Source organism: Rhynchophorus ferrugineus, unplaced genomic scaffold (genome assembly GCF_030347505.1).
Source record: "Rhynchophorus ferrugineus isolate W39M unplaced genomic scaffold, kcgeb_rfMv2 rfM1, whole genome shotgun sequence".
NCBI classification, from domain to species: domain Eukaryota; kingdom Metazoa; phylum Arthropoda; class Insecta; order Coleoptera; family Curculionidae; genus Rhynchophorus; species Rhynchophorus ferrugineus.
Window position 1 is genome coordinate 45,510,766 of NW_027472580.1, and position 24,657 is coordinate 45,535,422.

The 24,657-nt window shown below is 30.4% G+C and overlaps 2 protein-coding genes across 3 annotated transcripts in view; one reads left to right on the plus strand and one right to left on the minus strand.

Annotated features, from left to right (window-relative positions):
• The window catches only part of LOC143206852 (extracellular serine/threonine protein CG31145), a 558,035-nt gene that overhangs the window by 501,929 nt on the left and 31,449 nt on the right, over positions 1-24,657 (minus strand). Inside the window, exon 2 of one of the 2 annotated variants that reach the window (XM_076419661.1) lies at positions 10,510-10,550. The exons of the other annotated variant lie outside the window; for it this stretch is intronic. The gene's annotated coding sequence lies outside the window, so the exon portion shown is untranslated. The remainder of the gene's footprint in view (positions 1-10,509; positions 10,551-24,657) is intronic. 2 annotated transcript variants of the gene reach the window in all.
• Positions 1-24,657, plus strand: part of LOC143203609 (uncharacterized) — a 68,495-nt gene that overhangs the window by 4,400 nt on the left and 39,438 nt on the right. The window lies entirely within an intron of this gene.

Genomic DNA, 24,657 nt, shown 5'->3' on the forward strand with positions numbered 1-24,657 from the left:
AAGCACTACAATGATAATAATAATAATAATTATGATTCACATGATTAACAATAAAGCGATTACTTACTTTTCAATCCTTATATATGTTTTATTTAATTATTTTTTATTCACAACGCCCTATCACCAGGGTGATGGTTTAGAATTTTTTAAAATACGTAGGCACAAAAACTGCCACATTACAAATCTTTTTGACAGGACGAAGTCTGTCGGGTCAGCTAGTACTAAATAAAAATTAAACATATATCTACTCATAGAAAAAAACTAATCCATGATATAATTAAAAATGATCGCACAATAACTACTAAATTAACTACTGAGTTTTTTTAAATGAAGTAAATGCTTCATTTATTATTGAATGGCTAAGATTAAAGGGATCGATTTATTAAAGGATAATACTTCGATTAATTAAGTAATCCGCGTAAAATTTCACCTCAAAATCAAATGGATATATAAAGTTATAGAAAATTCTTCCTTTAGATTTAGATGATCTTTAGATGTTAAATCGCAGCATCGTGTAAGTAATACTGCTACTATAGTCCAAGAGCTAGCCACGTTTTTGAGAGAGAATTTCAGGTAAACTGATCTTTTGGCATATCACCTCTTTCACTCTCTCGGTCAGTACCCGGCCCCTTTGGCTGACGGTAGGGATTGCGTTTACCATCGTACCTGTAAACTAACTACTAGGTAAAATACCCAATTTTTAAATTAATTAAGAATGGATAATTTATTTTAATAAGTTTTGATAGGCTTAACATATATCGCAATATTTTTCAATATTTTCCTAAAAAAATTAACTATATTTCTTTAAAATAAACAAAAACTACTTTAATACACTTTTTAAATTGGTAATACTTAATTAAGGTCTGGTGTAATTCTGGTACTTAATTGTAAGGGTATAATAAAAATATCCATATATATTTTGAAAAAAAATATCAATAATTTTTATTCTCCGATATATCATATCAATATCAATATATCGATTTTTTTTTAAATATCGAAATCGATATATAGATATTTTTTAAAATATCGATATATCAAAATATCGATATTTTTCTCGGCGGCCGACACTTGCCAGTAGGATTACTCTTTTTAACATACCATTTTTATATTCCGGACTTAATCAGTGTTCCTTATTATTTAACAATAGAACTATTGTCTGGCATATTAATTTTACATATTTTGACACTTAAATAATATCATATAAAAATTACAGCGATACTGAAATAATATGACATTTTTTTGATAAATAAACAGTAAAGTCTGGCACATTATATACAATCATAAAAATGTCTGGCAATGAATTAAATATTTTTGTTAAGCTTGTCAAAAGCCATTAAAAAAATTATCCATTGTTAATTAATTTAAAAATTGAGTATTTTTACCTGTACATATACGGTGAGCACTGGTAAACGCAACCCTCTGACCTGACCGAGACAGTGAAAGAGATCAAATGTCAAAAGATTAGCTTACCTGGAATTCTTGTTTCCTCTACGTCGCTAACTCTCGTACTACTAGAAAACGCTCAGGAAATCAGAATATTGAAGCGAACCCAACGATACGAACTTGTATAGTATACAAGTATAAGTGCCACTCTTAACTTCAGATTAAGCAGTCTTATTTAATATTAATTTATTCATCCCGCTCTCGTCTTACAAACTGATGTAAGTAAAAGCAAACGATGGTAATAAATTTATTTGTAAATTAAAATTGTATAAAACGTATCCAAGATGCAAAAAAAACTAAGTCGATAATAGCAATACTCCAACATATAATTCTTTGGAGCTATGTAATTTCTATATTATGCTGCAGACACGTGTATTGTACATATTAGTTCAATATATAGAGGTATTTATTAACATATTACAAGAGTACATTCATTTTAAGGAGGTCCTGAAGTACACATATATCAACCTTTTATAAATATATTAATACCAAAGTACGGTATATTAATAAGTAAAGTATATTAATACCAAATAATATTTAGGTTTAATTATACTATTCTATCAAAATATAAACAGCATATATTAACCACGAATGAGTCGAATTATCAACTAACTTTTTAATAATTTTTAAATAATATTATAGTTTTCTTTTCAACATTAATTAAAAAAATCAAAGAAGAATTCTACCACTACCAGAGGGCCACCGTGCACACTGGCCACACAAGTGTCGTTACAAATTTTCTATACGCCTCAAAAGATATCCATTAGTTAAAAACTCTCATGACTTATAAATAAAAATTCATATTATAATTCAACGTTATTATATTTGTTAGTTGTTATATTTGTTAGTTAGTTGTTAGTTGTTGTTGTTGTGTTATTTTGTTGTTGTAAAAAGGGTTTTGTGATTTAATTAAATATTATTTTTTGATGAAAAACCACTGGCAAAACTAAACAGTATTTTGATAAATGTTATGTTAAATTTAAACTCAGTTATACAAACATCGATGATAGATGATGGTCATATAAAATGGGCAGTTATTACAACATAAAGAGATCCCCAAAAATAATTCTCGCAAACCTTCAAGACCCAGGTTTCATGAGGTACCAAACACATTTATCTGACACAGACATCTCACAACTCCTCACAAACTTTTGATCATTCTTACGTTGTTTTCGAAGTGTAACAACGATTGTTCTACACTGGACCAATAACAACATACTTTAAAACTTCAGAGAATGGAGCTCTACAAGCGAAATAAAAAGTTTGTACATCGGCTGATAAAAATTGCCAGCTGAATGGGAACTACCTCTTAAAGACAACCAAGGCTATTAAAAACAAATCGTTCTTTTGAAAGAGATTGCCTTTTAAAAGTAAGATCGAATGTATAAATGTTTTCTTAATTACATTGCAAAACTTATTGAGTTGTCTGTTAGTGCTCAAAAATGAATAATGAAAAAAATTGAGGCTTGTCGAATTTGAGATCACTCAAAAACGGCCTACAAAATACACAGAAAAATTATCTCAGATGTTGAACAAGTGCAGGGTACTAGCAGCGACGGCCAGTAGACGATAACGAAGATCTGGTAACCCCGAGAAGTTGATCTCGGATATTATTGAAAGGTAATCAGTGTGCTGCCCGAGCGTTTCTTCAGGTAACACTGCGCTGCCATCTCTATTTATTATATATCTTCTGTATTTATATAAAGTTAATAAATAATACATCACGTCACCATCACCGTTTTATTTTCGTGTACCTCCATACACCGCGCCTTATACCCTCAAAGTGGTGACCCCGACGTAATTTTTTCGCAATATAGGAACTAGTGAATGGAGGTTTCGTACAATGATTTATTTTAAGTGACCGTTTACCGAAAGCATTAAAAGAAATAGGCTCCTTTTATTACATAAGTAAAAACAAGACAGAGATATTTTATATCATGAGAACGACCATTAAAATTATAAAATCCATGGAAACCGATTGTAGGAATCACTGCTATTTGATCTTACTGGATAACTCTATCTCATGAATATATAAATTGGAAAATAATAATGAACATTTTTTTTTCTAAAGTACCACAAATTAAATCATAGTCCTTGTATCAATAAAACAATTTTGAATTTTTTCAAGAATTAGAATTACGTAAAGGTTCTAAAACCCCACCTACTACTTGTAAAACTCAAAAGTGTACTTTTTAAAGTAAAAACTTTATTTCTATCTCACAAACATCAAAACATGCATGACAGGAAGCGTACATTGATTATGATTAGTATCAATACGAAATAAATTAATCTACACAAGGCCAAAAAGTATGCAACAATCATAGGCACAACAGAGTACAGGACGGAAGTGAGGGACCAGGGGAATGACGGTACGTCCATCTAAACGGTAGCTGAGCGAGACGACAGAATACAAATGAATGAGCTTTATTATTACATAAATTCAATAGACGAAAGGTCATCAAAGGTCAAGTTTAAATACTGCGTTCCGTGACATGATTTATATATTTTTTGCTATTCGAACTGTGCATTCAGCTGTATATATTTTACTGCATATGCAATATTTTCTAGCTGACTGTTTTTTTCGAGCTACCAATAAATATTTAAACATGATTTGCACATAATGCGTTTTGGGTTTAGCAACTAATACATGGCAAGAATTACACTCAGTGACCTACATTTAATGCATTTAACCGACTTATTTATATTTACGCTTAATATCATAACCAAATACAATATATATGTTACGAAAAGTACATAGTTAAAATTAAACCTTTATTTATTAATAACCAGTGTTGGGAACAATCGACTGAAAACAGCCAAAACAGTAGATAGTCGCAAAACAGTCGCAAATAGTAATTATTATTTTCAGTCAAATGCACGGTTCGGCTGTTTTCATTTTTCAATTCGTGATATCAGACGAAGATATACAAATCCTTTCCTGTATAAATTGCGAAAGAAGAAAGGACGGAGATAATTGCTTGGAGCAGTTAATTTTATATGTGCTTATATTTTTTAAGGGCAGTATAAGCGAGACGGAGATGTATATATTCCTTTACGTACTAACTTTAAAAAAGAAAAGGAAATAAATAATTACTAAATACTATTGACATCCAATTAATAATTTCATTTTAAAAGAAATAGAATTACTTTTACGTTTGAATGTTCTGTGGATCTGTAAAAACGAATAGAATTTTTCTATGGAATGGAATAATACCCTACAAATATTTTATCGTATTTTAATATGTTAATTTCCATTTTTAAATAATATACTATAATAAATATAAACAATACAATAGAATTTTTAAAAAAAACTCAAAAACTAAAGATGTGCAATAACCATAAATACTAAATAAAAATTATACATATACCTATGAATCATATATAATCATAGAAAAAAACTAATCCATGACATAATTAAAAATTATCACACAATAGCTACTCTAACTTTGTTTAAATAAAGTCAATGCTTTATTTATTATTGAACGGAAATAATTTTAACAAAAGTCGAGAGAGTAATCGAAATATTATCTATTATTACCATAAAAACAGTCAAAAGTATTTTACTACTCATCATTCTCAATTTTAATATTTTTAACCTATTACATTAACAATCTTGTATAATATATATAATATATTTTACATACAAATCTATGTAAGCATAAATTGGGTACATTATTGTCAAGGTTGCGGCTAGGACGACAAAGCCAGAACGTTAAAAATCAGTCGAATGAAACTAGTAGAACCAAAAATAGTAACTAAAAGTACACGACTGAAACAGTTGATAGTAAATAGTAACAAAATCAGCCGGACCTAAAATAGCGACTGAAAAAGTCGACTGAAACAGTCACTAGTAAAAAGTAGTAAAATCAGTCGAACCAAAAATAACGACTGAAACAGTCGGAAGCAAAAAGCAGTCAATTACTAAAAAGTTGATAATCAATTTCAGTCGACGGTTCCCAACACTACTAATAACTATTAACTATTAATTAAGTGTAGAGACAATTCTGCCCATCCAATCCTATTCTAATACAAACTAAACCCTTATAGTATAAATCACTTGTCATATAGTATCACCAAACATCACACCGATTTCTTATAATTCTATGTGCCGTAATATTAACGCTACATAACCTATACAAACCTATTTTAGTTCGTAATAGTCTATTTACACAATTATTTATAAGTCAATAATTCCACATTTATTGCAGATTTTATATGGCTTCCCAAACATTTTTAGAAGCTCATTTTTAACACACATTTATGACATTCTATGTTGTATTCAAACCCCTTAAGACTATTTTTCAACATCCAAAATAATTGACATGATGTCTACATATACAAACTACAGATTAATATGAAGACTGATACTAGATAAATATGAGATGGATTGATATTTCTATTTCAATTTTATATAACCTATAAATTTGATGGTCAAAAATTATAAGATCTTAATTTGCTTATTTGTTTTTAAAGCCAAACGAAAGAAGATGCATTTGAATCTCAAACTGTTTTTTAAAACAAATAGAACTTATATGAAGTATATATTGGTATGAACACATTTATTATATATATAACACACATTATTTGCTTTTTATAATAATATACCAACAATTAATACCTTTACCTGGATAAAGCAACATTACCAAATATTTTTTTTATTTCTAAAAATGTTTACTATTTTTTTTATAACAGTAGCATATATATTGCAAATACAGGATATAAAAAATAACAAGATAAAGTATATATGTCTTACATATTAGTTTACAAATTAATAACAAATACTTTATAGTTTATTATTACGTTATTAAAACATTAATACTTTTGTAATTATATATATATATATATATATATATATATATATATATATATATATATCCTAAGCAAATGAAGGACATATTTGAAGCTGACACTGCCTTTTAAAATCAATCGAATTTATTCAAATGATAAATTGCATCAAAATGCTAAGTTTTACTATTATTTTTATCACAGTAATATATAATAACTAGATAAAGTATATGTTATATATACTAAATACAAAAATAGACATTATTATAAAAGTATATAATATAACACTATAAGGAATACAGAAATATGAAGTAACAAAATACAAAACACAAAGTAAATAGAAAACAGTAGATTTCTTTCAACCAGGCATTGATACAAGTATTAAATGAATATTGGAATAGTTAAGTGGTTATCAAGGATTCTCAAGATATGCGCGCGTTTTAATGAAAGCCATGTGATCTGTCTGAATCGAAATTTGCTTTATAAGATAAGGTCTTGTTTGTATCAACACTTTTTATTAGTGCTGGCAATCATCGAATGACATCGAGTCCGCGAATTTTCATTCGCTACTAATTTGGTAGTTTCCAGTTTTTAGTGTGTTAACATCCACGTGCAACCCGTAACCTAGTAGCTAAATCTGCGAAAGGCTCTTTGTAAAAATGCTGAAAAATGCCTGAAAAAATGAGTTCCTTTTTTCACTGAAGAATAAAGAATTTTTGAACTGAGGAACGTTAACGACTGAGGTTGGTTAGCCAGCAAGCCGTTATAATGGTTAAGATGACAGTCCCCACAACTGTATTAGGTGCGAGTTGCAAATTTATATTTATGATTGACTATAGAAAATAAAATCCGGCAAGACAAACCAGTCTCACCAGTACCAGGCTGGGTAAGAGCAGATATTTTCTGGCATGATCATTGATCTTCTGATGGCCATTTCAGAGTCGGTAGATTTAATGCCTAGCGGTGTCGTTCGGAGCCCACGTTAAGCAACAGATCCATTCTAGAAAAATCATTAACTGGTAAAAGGGAGTGTTAAGATATAACAATAAAATTCTAATAATAGTAACAACAAATCATTAAATTTAAATTCCATATCTATAGATATTCGAAAATATACCATTTATTATTGAAGGGTTTGGTTAAAAATAAAACGATATTAAACAATATTTTATTTACTTTAGTAATAATAGCATAGATTTTAGGACATTATCAACAATAGTTAAAGTCGATTTTACGATATATATAACAGGAAAAGGTTTCTAAGTATGTTCAGAAGCAATCGATCGAGACAAAAAGTTTTCAAATGTAATCGTTAGCAATTTGCTTGGCACAAAAGAAGATTCCGAATAAATAATTTTTTAATGTTCGTGTTCTCGACCGACCACAATGGTGAATAAACTCATTATTCCTGCCCTTTTCCTATAATTCCCGTCAGTCTATGTTCTACATTTAACAGTATAAAACACATTATCCAAACACGATGCTACTCAAGACATTCAATAATAGAATAGGCTTTTTTCGATCTCCCATGCAGGTCTTTTTTATCAGGTCGCCTATTGTTGTCGTTCTACGTAACAGGCAACGAAATCAATACCACGACGCTGAAAATTAGTTTAATAGTTCTATTCTGTCGACAAAAATTGTGGGAAAATTAATAGCTAATACGGTCGCGTGAAACGATTTATATTGGGCGTTTTACAGGAATAGAAAACAGCGGATATGCGAAGCCGTTTAAAGGTGAATTACTTCAAGACACACATAGATGGTGCTGTGATTTTTTCTACTAGATGCTACCACTAAAACTGTTATAAATAATCCAAACATAGAAATATAGAATTTGAACTTAAATTGTTACTTTTGCAGCATTTAAGATCAATATTATTTGTTTAAAAGCAAAGATATAATAAAAATATTGTTTTTCAGAATGTGAAGGTTCAAATAAAATTAATTGTTTTACACAGGATTCTATTCTAGTGCAGAACAATTTTTAATGGTAAAAAATGATAAACTTCAGAAAACCCTTAATCAGCAACATTTGAAGATTATTATTCCTTTAAACTTAAAATTCTTTCATTGAAGTTTCAATGTTCAAAAGGCTTGACAAGGAATTGACAGACTTCGAAAAAATTACTCAAAAAAAGACCTAATAGTTGCCAAGATAAAACCAATTCCAGAAAGTATCAGAGCAGCGACTGAAACAGTAGATAGTCAATAAAACATTCGGTAGTCGTGCTCAGTCAATAGCTCCCAAAGCTAGACCCAAATGTAGAAGATCACTCAGACAGCAATACCTAATTATAACTTTGATAATCAGTCTTTAATTAAAATCTACATAGATAATTGAATTGACAATTCATAGATCACATCCCTTAACCTATCGGAAAGGGTAACATGACTGCAAGTTAACTATTGGAATCAGCAGTTGCTCAGCACAAATTAGAATCTTCAAATAGACTTAGAAGTAAATACCAATACTATATTTTTCGAGGAAAATAAACTGGGAGATTTGGAAACTGAAAATTATGACACATTTTTCTTCACAGATATTTTGAAACAGACGAATCTATGCTTTCAACTTCATGCTGATAACAACTAGATAGTATAATAGCCAAAATGACTAAGAACTTATATGTAGTAACATTGAAAGGAAGAATTGTTATATATATTTTTATGATTCGGCTATTATGTTATAATATATAAATGTTATTTAACATATCTTTTTGTGCGAAGTTATCTCTAGAGTGTTTCTATTTATTGGCAAAAGAATTTACAAAAACAAAATTCTCACTCAAATATTATATCAGCAAGTGCATCATTTTAAAAACAAGTAATTGTGTTCGATATCATCAGCAAAGGCAATCTATTAAGAAAAATAATAATTAGGTGATGCTCGTTCTCATAGATAAAAAAATAAATATCATTACAGAGAGCAAAAATGCACAGAGCAAAATTTTGCATGACTGCATATAGAATGCATAGTATCCAATTAAGCAGCTAAAAAATTATAAAAAAAGGGGTTTCGTCAAAATTGTAACATGTAGTTACTCTATTCAGTAAATTCAAATATTGTATATTAAATATATTTTGGACAAATTATTTTTTAATTTATAGTATTTATAATATTTAAGACAATATTATTAGAGTTGTGAAGGAAACATTGGTGCAGTTCAAAAAAGTTAAAAGTTCTGCCGCACCCTGAGTATTTACCAAATATAGTATCTTCTAATTACTGCTTGTTCAAATCGATGGGGCAGAGCTTGCCTGGCACACGTTATCCGAATATATGCTAACACTTAATAAATAAAAATTTCCAACGATTGCAGTTGCTTGAGCATCGACAATCTTTAGCTGCAATACCGAAATCTAGTTAACAATAATTCTAGAAAACTATAAAACAAATAAATAAAACGATAATTATTGTCTGCTGTGAACATGAAAATTTAAATATATCCACTTTAATTTATCTAGTTCTCATTTATTAAAAGACATTTAGGACGAAATACTAACTAGTTGAAATTTTCAGGTTTTCAAGGAACACTCTAACTGCAATTATGATTAAAAACAACAAAGTAAATAAAAGTTTTGTAATCGAGGTTTAGAATATTAAATTATTTTTAAATCTTAGTTTTAATTAATAGTTAAGAAATTAGTTGTTTTTGGATAAAATAAACATTACTTCTAAATAATATGTGTTATGTAAAACAATCATAATTTATTCTACACAGTTATATTATCATCGAATAAACTTAAGCATAAGCAAATTCAAATACAAATTCATATTGTTTGAAAGTTTATGACCGATATTCTATGTTACTTTTTTGTAACAGATTGTATGTATTAATTCTGTGAAGAAATATTGCTTTTATGCGAAAATATAATAACTTTAGACAAACAAAAGGCGTCTAAAAAATGAACTATAATAATTCGTAGTCCTATCTGGCCTGTTTCCGATAGGGATGAAAAATTCAGCAGCACTATCAAGTCCCTAGATGAGAATCATAAATTCTGTAATCATCGACCGAATATTTCTTTCTTTTGTTCCATTCTTATTAGTCTTTAGTAAACAGATACGTAAAAGAATAATTCGTTGGCAATTTCCATTTATTTACCTTTGTTTAATTATAAAATATTCTGAAAGAAGAAAATAAAACCATAATAAAGCAAAAATGCATATAAATAAGTTAGTTTAAAAAACACATGAATCTAATCAACTGAAGCAACACAAGTTAGTATTGTTATAAATTATAAGTCAGCTGTTGTCACATCAAACTGGTAAATTACCTTTCGTGTTCCAAGATTCTACGATACAACAATTAGAAATCCTACACAAATAAAGAAATATAGTATAATATAACGAAGAAAATTTAATCAAATATGATTAGTTAAAATGAAAACAAGCATAATTAATTAAATATTTACGTTTGTTTGTAAAATTATAACCGAAGGAAATGAAACGAAAATTTCTATAAATGAAAAAAAAATTGCTGTTGTAAAAGTTATTTTCAGAATAATTTCCCTCGGCTTCAATACACTTATTCCAACAGTCCTTCAATTTATCTCCAATAATATATTTATTTCCATTAATGTATCCTTATATTAGTGTAGTGGATTTCTGGGGATCCGTTGAATACCTCCGTATTACCCCTTCTTGCCATGACAATTATTTTCAACAAGAGATTCATTTAAAATATGAAAAGTTACAAAAGTCAGAAGGAGTTAAATATACCGAATAAGTTGGAAGTTGAAACAATTTGAACTTTAGTTTCATGATTTTCAAACAGAAATTGTTACATAAAATTGATTTAAAAATGTACAGTAGCAATATGGGCATGTTATTTTGGAGGTACTCCAGAAGTAAAATTTATACAAACTTATGCTTACGCAAAAAACGCAAAAAATGTATATTATAGTAATATATATATATATATATATATATATATATATATATATATATATATATATATTAAAAATATAATATAATTAAAAATATTAAAGATGTTAAATATATTAGAGATATCAAAGATATTAAAGGTACTAAAGGTATTAAAGATAAAAAAGATAATAAAAATATTAAAGATATTAAAAGATAACAGAGACATTAAAGATAAAACCAAAATAATTTTTATTCAACAATGTAATCACTATATAAAGAACAAAATTTTGCTAATAGTTTTAAAGTGACAGTATCAAAGGTTTAGAGTTAAAACATTATTTTAACTCATTATTATTTTTTAAAATTCATGTAATCATCAATTAAAAAAGAATACAACTCAAAACAATTATAAAATATTTCATTTGCATTTCATTTTATAATTTAGAACAACAGGTGTATTCGAATTAGAAAATTCCAATAGTAATGGCATAATATTTAATAATATTATTATAATCAATCAATTAAACAATACATTAAATCATTAAAAGATAGAAAAACCTCTAAATGATCTCGTTTCTGTGATATGGATATTAGTCGAATACAATAAAACAAATCCTCTTTCTGATTTTGGTCTGTGATTTTTTTTTCAATTATTTTCGTATCTAAACCGTTTCGTATCTGATGGGATATCAACCGTTTCGTGTTTTGTTCGAGAAGTGGAATGTGGGAAAATACTGCTCCCGCTACGAAATTACTAGACAGAAGTGTTTATTAAACTAAACATCAACAATAAACAATACGAGAGATTGTGTTTTAACAATTTATAGCTCTTAAAGTACAGTTAATGGTTAATTATGTTTGTATTACTTCCATGCATCAGGTAATAAAAACATTTATTATATGCCGAAATATATGAAAAAGAATCCAAAATCCCCTTTTAGATTATTTACAATTCATTACTATGTTTCATCATTACCAATAATACCAAATTTCCCTTCTCGATTTTTCCATCTTATGAAAAATTCTATTTTAAACATTTCCACTCCATTTGATAAATTTAAGTATGTTATATGCTTGCAGCTAATATTCTTCAGAGAACATTATAAATATTAAATTATACTGTCAGAAAATAACATAAAAGCATATAATATGTATATATGTAGCGACCTTGAGGCATGTCGAATTTTACAACGGGGAATAACGGTCTACAAAATACCCAGAAATATAACTCCAGATGTTGAACACGGGCGGGGTGCCAGCAGCGCCAACTAGAACCCGATAACGAATAGCTAGCAACCCCGGGACGTTTATCTGGGATGTTATTCAAGGGTATTTCCATTCATTCAGTGCTCAACCATCGTTTGGTTTAGACGTGCCACCATCGACTGCCCAAGCCTCGTCTCCAGGTAACACCGCTGCCATCCGTTTTATCTAATTTTTCACATTTTTTTTCTCAGTCACATAATGTAAACACCACTGTTTCATTTCGTTTTACCTCCATTCACCGAGCCACATCATTTACCCTAAAGTGGTAACCCCGGCGTGATCTTTCGCAAAATTGGGTTTGGACTCGTAAATGGAGGGTACGTGCAACATGGTGTATTTTACGTGGCCGTTATATTTTTTGTTTCAAAATTTTCAATATTTTTAATTTGATTCGTTTTCGATTTTACCTTCAATATTCCTTTTCATTTTATTCCTATTCCTTTTCAAATTCCTTCTATATTACATTCATTCAAACATTTGTTCCTCATTAAATTTTATTTTAGTGCTGGAACAATGAGGCTTAAATTTAATTTCATTATTTCCAATTAATTTTTTTAAAATTTTTTGTCAAAATTTTCTTTCAGAATCTTTTGAACTCATAAATATTTTTATATCACTGCTTAATCATCAGCGTCTCTGCTAAACATTTCTTTCGGCGCTATGTTTAAATCATAATGTCTTCCTTCACTCGCCGTCTCCGTCATAGTGGCAGACATTTTGATTTGAAAGGCTTTGAGCAGCTTCGGCCGGATACCGTCGTTATTTGATTTTTCTGAATTACCGTAACGTATGTGACTACGGATTAGTCACAGAGCAGCTCCAGAAGTTAGGTAGCGATTGCAGTCACCGTAGACTCGTCATGTCTTCGCCGAGGTACCAGAATTGCTAACGCCTTGTCGTCGAAGAAAATAAGCTACCACGTCGTCGAACAATCGATCCTCCCACAGCGTCGATTACGGCAGCCCTGTTCGAAAAATAGCTTGTTCTCAACGTTGTCGATGAACCACATTCAAGTGCCAAAGCGACGATGAAGCAACGGTATCTGTAGGACCAGAGAAGATATCAACAGCCCTACCAGATCGCAACCGTACCAACCACAACCGTTTTGATTTATCATATTTTTCAAAGTCCTTTTCATGCAGCACATTTTGTTTGGTATATAATTTTTTTTGTATTTGATTTTTCTTTCATACATTTTTGTATTTTTGTTGCTTAAAATAATTGTATGTAAAATTCTGGCAGGGGAGTATTGTAGCGACCTTGAGGCATGTCAAATTTTACATCGTGGAATAACGGTCTACAAAATACCCAGAAATATAATCCCAGATGTTGAACACGGGCAGGGTGCCGCCAGCAGCGCCAACTAGAACCCGATAACGAATAGCTAGCAACCCCGAGACGTTTATCTGGGATGTTATTGAAGGGTATTTCCATTCATTCAGTGCTCAACCATCGTTTGGTTTAGACGTGCCACCATCGACTGCCCAAGCCCCGTCTCCAGGTAACACCGCTGCGATCCATTTTATCTAATTGTATTTTTCACATTTTTTTATATAGCCAATAAATAACGGTCACATAATGTAAACACCACTGTTTCATTTCGTTTTACCTCCATTCACCGAGCCACATCATTTACCCTAAAGTGGCTACCTCGACGTGATCTTTCGCAAAATTGGCTTTGTGTACATAGTACATAGTAGACCAGATGGCTGAATAATAAGGCCACAGAGTCAGATTATTCATAACAGAGAATGTCTTCCTCCCAATAAGTGTATATTCAGTCCACTCGAAATTATATGGGGTGTAATGGCAACCAATTATTACAATGAACATGCAGATCGTGAGGGATATAGGCACAAGCAAGAACTGTCTGGATATATCGAAACAAGCATACACTGACGAAGTTGACAAATGGTGAAATTGTGAACAAGCGTTAGATAGACTAACAATTAACAGTTTAGTTATTGATTTGAACAAAGTTACTCACAAATTGACAGTGGCTGAATGAAACTTTTCGTATGTGGAATTATGATTCAATGCTAACAAACACAGTGATGATAGTGGAAATATCTAAAGGTGAGAATATATTTTTATGTTTTCTATGAATATATTCATTTATGTGCATAAAAATATGTGTCATTGTTCAGGATATACATGAACATTTGATTAGAATATACGAGGAGATAAAAAATACTAACTGTTTAGCAGATATGACAAACGTATTACGGAGAACGCAGTGATTAAATCTAACTTGATCAAGAAAAAAAGATACTAAGATGATATTAAAATGATCTGACAAGGAAACTGCAACGAAGGAACCAAGACACCGGAATTAAACGTAAGAAGGCAAATATGCTATTTAATGAATGTAAAATACATTATTTGTACGTACATTATTCTTAATTAGATAGTTTAGGCTTCCAGGGGATACCACTGTATCAAAAAAACGCGCCTAAAACTCTACCGCATATATGGTGTGGAAGACAGTACAATTTAAATATGGTAAAACAGTTCTAACTTAAAAACTATTATGATTATATAATAGTTACACACAGTTAGTTTAAACCTTTTGATAGTATAGGAATTGTATCTACTATAATGTCAAAATAAATTATATTTGATAATATTATTGTTGTTTCATTAATTTATTTAGATTAGAATTTTGTTATATATCAAAACTAAAATTAACTAAATTCAAAATTGACGCGGCAACGTTGAGACGTTTTGACCTCATAAATCTAGATGACATAAATTCACTGTTTTATTAAATGGACTATAAAATTTCACTTCGACCATAGCTGTAAGCAATCCCTTTAAATTTCTACAAAGACATTATTTTGCGTACTGAATACTACTATTTAATATATACTACTAAGTACTAATAGTACTAAGAGCTACAAAATAAAATAAATTAAATGTCGTTTCAAATATTGGCTATAATTTTTAACGAACCTTTAATTAAATTATTTAAATACTTTATTAACTTTCATTATTACATAAATTCGAAATACGTTTGATTTTGTTTCATAACAATTTTCAATAATATTGACAAAACGCTTCATATATTCAATGTAATTTTTTGCGAAATTTTGTTATAATCGTAGAAATATGCATGACTGATTTTAATTAAGCAAATGACCTCGGACTCTTTTATAACAGATAATTTGTGCAACGCGTCTATATAATTCAGGGATTTTCTCAAAAAAAAAAAATACCCAGTGTTATTGTTATATTCATCCATTGGAAATATTTGAACAACAGATCCCTTTATGTTTAATGTCATGTTTTAATACAGTAATCAAAATAATTGTGAAATTAAATATGACATCGCGTTTATTTATTATACTACTTTAATAAGGCAATAATATTATAATATTGACAAAAAATATACGGTTAGAGTAGAAATAGGGTATAAAATATGATTAACTAATTGTGGCAATATTATAAACAATAAGAACAAAAAATATAACAGTTGCAATAGTCATTGGCTCAAATACCTAATTCTTATTTATGCTTCCTCTATAAATGTAAAATCCAACAGAGAACCATTCTAGTCTGTCCAGTAACCAGGACAGATAATGCCTCTAAGTTGTCCACTCGCCAGACGCTAATTAGCAACAATTTAGACATGATTGTCGAATGAAATGAGAACGAATGTTTCGTTTGAAAATGAAAATTTGGAAAAGACATCAATTATAAATTCTGCAGTATCTTAAGACTGACATACAATGAGTGGATCAAATAATAAAAAAGGAAGAAAATAGAAGTTTTATATCAGTGTGACATTTCTGAGTTATTGAGATATAAGTTCATTTATATTCTATTAAATACAACTTTATATTGCTCTGTATAAAATAATAGTTCATATTTTAGCATTATTGAGCTAATTTGTGTATACAGACGCCAACTTCGAAACACTCATAATTATATTTTCGACATTCATTCCTTTTGTGGTTTAATTTGAGAAAATCTGCTACCAAATCCCATAAAATACTTTTAAAAACAAATGGTGATTCAGCTCCTTCATATCGAAATTGGCGGTTTTAGTTTCAACAATTTAAAAATATAAGAACATCCGGGAGGATCAGAAAATCCCAGGACAATGAACTACAAGACTAATCGGACGAAAACGAAGCTCAAACTACAAAAGCTTAGTAGTTGATATATCATCAATCAAAAATCAACCGTTCCCAGGCCTTCAAATGCAATGGAAAAGATATAATAGTAGTTGCTTCCCTAGTAAAAATTCCAAATACAAAAAATAAAATAATATATTTGAAAATAAAATATTGTTATATAATATTATGGATATATAAGAAAGCGGTGTAATAATGGAATAAATTGAAGAAATTGAAGAGAATATTTCTCGATCAGATTTAACACATATATTAACTAAGACAATAAATAATAGGGCGATACAATAATTAAATAAAAATCAAGAGAAATATTGATATTATTTGTTATTATTATTGAAAATTAAAAACTGAAACACCAATAAGGATTTTCTGGAGTGGACCTACTGTTTAACGTGGGCTTCGAGCCACGGTCCTCGGTATTAAGCCTACCGACTGGCGAGTGACCAACTTAGAAAGCATCTGGTCTTACCCAGCCTGGTTACTGGAGTAACTGGGATCATTTTCCTTATCGGATTTTATACTCTTGCCTAGGAAAATCACAAATATTAAACAAACACAAACATAACTTTACGACCATGCCCCAACAGGATTCGAACCCGCGACTATCACAACAGTAGGTGGACCGTCCTGTCGCCTTTATCACTGCGCCAACCAAGCCAGCTGAAATATTATTGTAAAAATGATAGAAGACAAACATAAGTACAAGACAGAGCTATATCCATAAATTTCATTTATTTTCCACTCTGTATCGCATTTTGTTGTGTTTACTTTAATTAATTTTACAGCCCTATAAAAGAAAATTAAATTAATTAATTTATGGATTGTACAAAATTTCCGGCATATCATTAACTCTCATTTTACAAAGAAAATAACAAGAAATGCCGCGAGTTTCAACTATTTATCCTAAAACAATAAGACTTAATCCTCTAGACGACAAACTCATACGAGTTAATTATAGCCTAACCATCAGCACGTCACGTAGAAACGAAGCATAGAAAACACGCGTATACTTGAAAATATAACTTAAAAATAAAAAATCGTTCGACATCGGCAGTCGTCATCGTTCGGCCTGGCGAATCTAAATATACGACGTTTGTTGTCGACCTGTAGGCTTCATCTCGGAACAGTCACTCATTTATTAGGTCTATTAGCAAATCCGCAGAAACCTTGGCTGGTGATTCCGACACGTTTCCGATATTTCACCGCGCCATGTTTTCGATTCGGAGTGGGTTAATTTACTTTTAATTATCTAACACCAGAAATTGTTGGAGCGCTGCCGCCAAAATGTTGTGCGAACCGAAGACAATAAACATGCTGCAAACATCCGCCAAAATATTGTTCGCTTCACTTACAAAGACTATAAAGATAATTAAAGAGACGTGAACACATTCCTTTATGTAACAGCTTAATCAGATTTATTATGGACTTTTCAAATAGGTTTTTAAGGGGTTTGCAATATAAAACCGAATATTATCATGTAACATAATATTTTCTGTCTATTTATGTACAGTGTTAGGCTATACGATAATTTCTAATATTTTAATATTTAAACTTTCATAAGAGTATAACTATGATTAAATTTAAAAAAATTCAATTTTATGCTGCATTCCTTAACAGCAGAATGAAAACAAAATTAGTACTACTTTAAAATTATCTTGTGTATTGTTTCATTGCTACAGTTGAAAGTTAGATACCATTTTGATTCTGATTCAGGACAAAAAACTAAGCAATGGGGTGTTGTAGCTACCTCATCGACTCGATTTTTTTTTAAATTTAATTAATACATTGTTTTCGTTTTCAACTAGTCGTTTCCGTTTAACCAACAATTTGTCTTTATAATAACTTAAATCTAGGTATATAACAAGGAGGACCCATCGGCCCTATCTCAGTCTCTGGTGAAATAATGTTTATACGTGTCACTGCTGAATTTTTAAATATATGTACCTCACTACACAACATTACACACGATCAGATGGTTTGATTATTTTGGGTCTGTGTCCTGTTCTGGTGGTATCCAATAGTTGCAATATTTCAATATTCGTATGAGAATGAAGTCTTTCGTCACGCCCCCTTGCAATTCTTATGATTTCTTGGCTGACTGTGGGTATCTGAAGGTCTCGATGAAAGTAATCAGTCCTGTAGTATTTGGGTGCGCCCACATTACCTCTCAGGACTCTGTTCTGAAAAATTTGTATTTGATTTATGTTAATCTTTGCAGAACATCCCCATAATTGAACTCGGTATGTCCATATAGGTTTTAGTATTTGCTTATATAATAGCAATTTATTATGTACTGTTAATTGTGATTTTCTTCGAATTAGCCAGTACATTTTCCTATATTTCAGTTCCAGTTCTTTTATTTTTTTCTTTATATGTTCCTTCCAGCGAAGTTTTGCATCGAGATTCATTCCAAGATATTTAGCGTTGTTGCTATATGGAATGATAGTGTTATTTAATGTTAATGGTGCTTGTACGGTCTGTTTATAGGTGAACTGCACATGTACAGATTTACTTTCATTAATTCTTATTTTCCAAGCTTGTGTCCAATTATTTATATTGTCACTTGCCTGTAGTAATTTTCGTGAGGCTTCTTCACTAATGTCTCCGACAGCTATAATCGCAGTAATACTCGCTCGACTCGAAATGAATTGGTTTATTAAAAATCGAGCCAGAGTGTTAGTGTTAGCTTTTAATGATGTAAAAGGAATTTTATTTGTAGATTACATCCAAAATATAACAATAAATAATAAGCTTAGATTAATGTTATAACCTTTTTGAAAAGTATTATGCACAAGTTCGTGAAAATACCTAATTTACAAAATACTAATAAATTATTATGCTCGTATAGCTCAGACAACTACTCCAAAAATCTGTGAATTAATGTATATTTTGTTTCCATATCCAACTAATTCATTTAATTAGCTGCTCTTAATTAATCCTACCTATAGCAATAAATCTCATCAAGAATTCCGTGTCATTCAGCTTCAGAGCTTAACAAAAATTTCTCACTAAGAGCATACTTATTAATACTTAAGGAAAGAGATCATTACCACCACTGCACAGTTAAGGAACAAACTCGGAGGCGCAGATTGCAATGGCCAGTCTGTCAAATGAAAAGTAAACGAATTCCTGCGACACTAAGAGCAGGGTATTGGTTAAGATATATACACTCTCCCCAAGCGTCGGCTATTATTTGATGATAATGACCATCATAAAAAGAATCCTAAATAATATTGAAATACCTCAACTTTAAATATGTAACAATATCCAGCAATATAAAACAAATACAAAATTAATACAAAATAAGAATATTTTCATATTAAACAAGTCTCTCATAATAATTTGCTCATAAAAAGATCATTTTCTTTTGTAAAGTAACTGTACTGCACATAATACTTAAACTAAACAGATTTTATCTCGGAGATGTATACTATCTAGCGTTATCATTATGAAAAACAACTTTCGTTAGATTCAGATTCGTTGAGTCTATAATAATGTTTGTCTATAGATTTGTATAAGATTATTTGAAACATATCAACATACTGATTGCCTAGTCTGAGATTTTCTTAAATACCAATATAAAACATAGATACTTTAACATAAAGATTTCTATATAATTGTTTCTTGATCTAACCTCCTCACCCTGACTATAAATTTTCCAAAAATAAGACATATCTGAAGTTTGTATTGATCACTATTAGATTCTAAGCTGGTAAGACAAAATCATGCTGTTTTTTATATAAAATTCAACTGATTTTGTTATAGCGTAAATAAATTTAAACCAAATCTACTGCATTGTTGTAGACAATATTTCGCACCCGTCAATGAAAACTAAAAAAACAAGTTCCTTTGTGAGAAACCTATTTCCATTAAGGGAATCCTGCAGAGATTAGAACAAGTGAAATACAAAGGAGACAATGATAGGGTTAAACACCTTTCCAACAAATAAATTCTATATCATCCTTTTTCGCTTCTCAAATGTTCTTAAGGGTTCACTGCTTGAACACTTCCTTTAATCTGATTCATTTTAATCAGAATTCCTTTATAAGACACGATTTAATTTAGTCCATTATTATAGAATTTATTTATGAAACTGGAGATTCCCTATAAACATTTATGGTCCCCAATTATGCTCCTCTATTTATCACCATTACCATCATACTATCATCATATATATCATTACTATCATATTTATCCATCATTACAAACCCAACTAAAATTTAATAGGATTATTGAGAAAAAGGATATATATTGGAAACATATGCATTAACCATTTGTAGTCTTATGTTTGGTTTAAACTAGTAGTCACGAATATAGCAAGTTAAATCTTTATTCCTAATAAACTAATAAAGTTTTATACAAAAATGCGTATGTACCAATATGATAGATATATTTTAAACCAACCTACAACCTCACACTGTTCTATTCAGAGATAAACTATATGCAGCTATCAAAAAACAGTGTCTCCATATCAATAGTTGCATAACTCATATGGACTAAAAATTCCTACAGCGGAAGAGCGTAATTTGACGATAATGCACATCCTGCAGTTATTTACTGCAAGTCGTAATGATATGACTGTATAATTATCTGTAGGCTTTATGGTTTTTTTTCTGTTCTCTAATCGCAACTGTTACGTAACAAACCTAAGACCGTAAAAAATTATAGGTTAACACAAAATAACAATTAAAACGGTTCGTGAATCATATCTTTTTACATAACCAGCATAATAAATACGTGAAATTCTTCCCGCATAGGTGACTCGATTAACAACAGTGATAACAATATGCATTGGCCTCTATATTAGCTATAAAAAATAAAGATAGTATTACTGCAAAAACTTTTTTTTATTTGCGTAAACGTAGTGAAAACTAAATATATTTGTGATAAGACTAATTTCATAAAGTGGAATTTCATGCCATCTTTATAATAGGTGATTGCATATATTTTCATCATCATTGGTGAAAACATTGGTAAACAACAATTTTTAAAGAACCTAACGTAACTATAAAATTCGATAGTTTTGGCAAGACGAAGAATTACAAGATTTATTGGTCGAAAACGTCAAACTCTCAAATAACTTTCAGGCAGGTACTAGTTAATAAATGAACTGTTTATAGATGTTTACATGAAATGAGAGAAAAAGTTCCAACATCGAGATTTCATTTGCTCATCAGACAAAAAAAGATTTCTGTCCCTTATTGTGAATGGCGATGCAAAGTGGATGAAAAATGATTACGTCAATTATAAGCAAAAAAGTCGGTTATTCAAGGACATTCATCCACATCGCCAACAAGGCGGAATAGTCATGGCATTCAAGTAATGGCATGAATATATTAAGGAAAGTGTTGTCTATTATGAACTACTAAAACTGGGAGAAAGTGATACTGCGGATATCTACCCATGTCAATTGAACAAATGTAATAACGTATGTTGCAAAAACGACCAGCAATAGCATTTTTTTGTTTTATTATTTAATTATTACATTGTTACTAGTCGTTTCCGACTAATCTACAATTTGTCTTTATGATAACTTAAATCTAGATATATAACTAGGAGGATCCATCGGCCCTATCTCAGTCTCTGGTGAAATAATGTTCATACATGTCACTGCTGTATTTTTTATTATATGCACCTCACTACCCAATAGTACACAAGATCAGATGGTTTGATACTTTTGAGTCTCTGTCCTATTCTGGTGGTATCCAAAAACTGCAATACTTCAATATTCTCATGAGAATGGAGTCCTTCCTCATGCCTCCTTGCAATTCTCTTGATTTTTTGACTGACTGTGGGTATCTGAAAGTCTCGATGTAGGTAATCAGTGCTATAGTATTTGAATGCGCCCACAATACCTATTAGGACTTTGTTCTGAAAAAATTATATTTTGTTTATGTTACTCTTTGCAGAACATCCCCATAATTGAACTCCGTATGTCCATATAGGTTTCAGTATTTGCTTATATAATAGAAATTTTGTGTAAAATAATTGTGATTTTCTTCCAATTAGCCAGTACATTTTCCTATATTTCAATTCCAGTGATTTTCTTTTCTTCCTTATATATTCCTTCCAATAAAGTTTTGCATCAAGATTAATTCCGAGATATTTACCATTGTTGCTAAATGGAATGATGTATTATTAGTATGTAAATATTATTTAATGTTATTAGTGCTTGTAGGGTCTGATTGTAGGTACTGCACATGCACAGATTTACTTTCATTAATTTTTATTTTCCAAGCTTGTATCCAATTATTTATATTGTCACTTGCCTGTAATTTTCATGACGCTCCCTCACTATTGTCTCCTACAGCTATAATCGCAGTATCATCAGCAAATGTAGTAATCGTAATATTCTCCATTTGTGGTATATTACAAGTGTAGAGTAGATAAAGCATTGATCCTTCTATACACTTCCTTGTGGTACACCTGCTTTAGCTTCTTTTATTGTAGAGTAAGCTTCTTCTTGTTTGACTCTAAACATTCTAGTTATAGTTAAGGTACAATTTTAATAGTTCAGTGTGTAGTTTTGGTAAGGTTTTCTGTAATTTATGAACAAGGCTTTCATGCCGAACCTTATCGACGGCTTGTGCTACATCCAAGAATATAGCTGAGCACACTTTTTTACTTTCGTAGGCTTTTTCAATAACATCTGTTATTCTGTGGACCTGATCAATTGTTGAATGCTTGCTAATAAACTCAATGTGGTGTGTAAGTATTAGGTTTTTTCTTTGTGTGATCGGTTTAATTCTTTTCAACAGGAGTTTTTCAAAAACCTTAGATATTACTGGCAGCAGTGACATATGTCTATAGGCTTTTATTTCGTTTGGTTACTTCCCAGGTTTTGGGATCATTATAATTTCCGCCATCTTCCAAATGTCTGGGGCATGTTTTAATCTATATGCTATATTGATCAAGTTGGTGAGTTTTATGATTTATGATTTTATGTTTTTATTATGTTTTTTATGTTTTATGATTCCCTTTCTTGGTAGTTTTTGCAGCAATTCTCCTGTTATTAAATCGTTGCGTGGTAATTTCCTGGGTTTAATGTCAGTATTAATAACATTGGTTAGCTCTTTCAGGGTGACTAATTCAATCATCGAATTTTCATCTTCTATGTCCGGCAAATTATATTCAGTATTAGTTTCGTTTGGTTTAAAAGTTTGTTCTAGATATTCAGCAAATGCTTCTGCATTTTGGTGATTGTCGCGTGCTCAATTCCCACATAGATCTCTTATAGGTAGACTGTGTAGACATGAGCGCTTTAGATATTTCGTGGCTTTCCAGAGTGAATAGTCAGTTTCTTTATCATTTGTTAAATTTCTCAGATAGTCATTTATGATTTTGTTTTTAATTTGCAGTCTTTCCCTTTTCAGTCTTTGGGTTATATTGTTTAAAGTATTTTTATTTTCAGGTGTTCTGTTTTGTTGCCATTTTTTTCGTAATTTTCGTTTTTCAGCTACGATTACCTTCACTTCTTTTGGATAATTAATTCCTTTAATTGTACTCTTAATTTCTGGAGTATTATTCCAAGCAGCTTGTTGAATATCTACTACGAATTTTTCTGCTTCAAAATTTAATTATTCAGTTGATTTGAGGGGTACAGTTAGTGGAATTCGTTTGTTCAATTCTTCAGCAAAGTCTGTTGTCTTGTTTGTTAACGTTGGGTTTCTTTCTTTTCTTATTATATTTTCGCTCAACGTCAGAATCACTCGTGTATGATCTGAACTTAGCTCAAAATTTTCTTCGACTTTTATATGGTTGGATGTTATATTTCTTGCTATGAAGAAATCTAACAGGTTCAGGGTTTTCTCTTGATCAGTCGGCCAATAAGTTGGTTTTCCAGTTGACATGTAACTACATCTTAGTTCAGCAGCTGCTTTATGCAGTTCATAGGCTTTAATTGTTGTCATTCCGGATCCCCATCTTGTTTTTTGCATTGAAATCACCTCCAATTATAAATTTTTCTCCCAAGTGGCTTAGGACATTCAAATAATTTTCTATTTTTTTATTGTATCTTGGAGGACAATAAATTGTGGCTATGGTAACCCTGTATCTGCTTGATTTAACAGTTACTGCTGTTACCTGATGTTCTGCTGTACTGAGCCCACGTTCTTGGTGGTGGCAAATGTTCTTTTTTATTATTATTGCACTTTC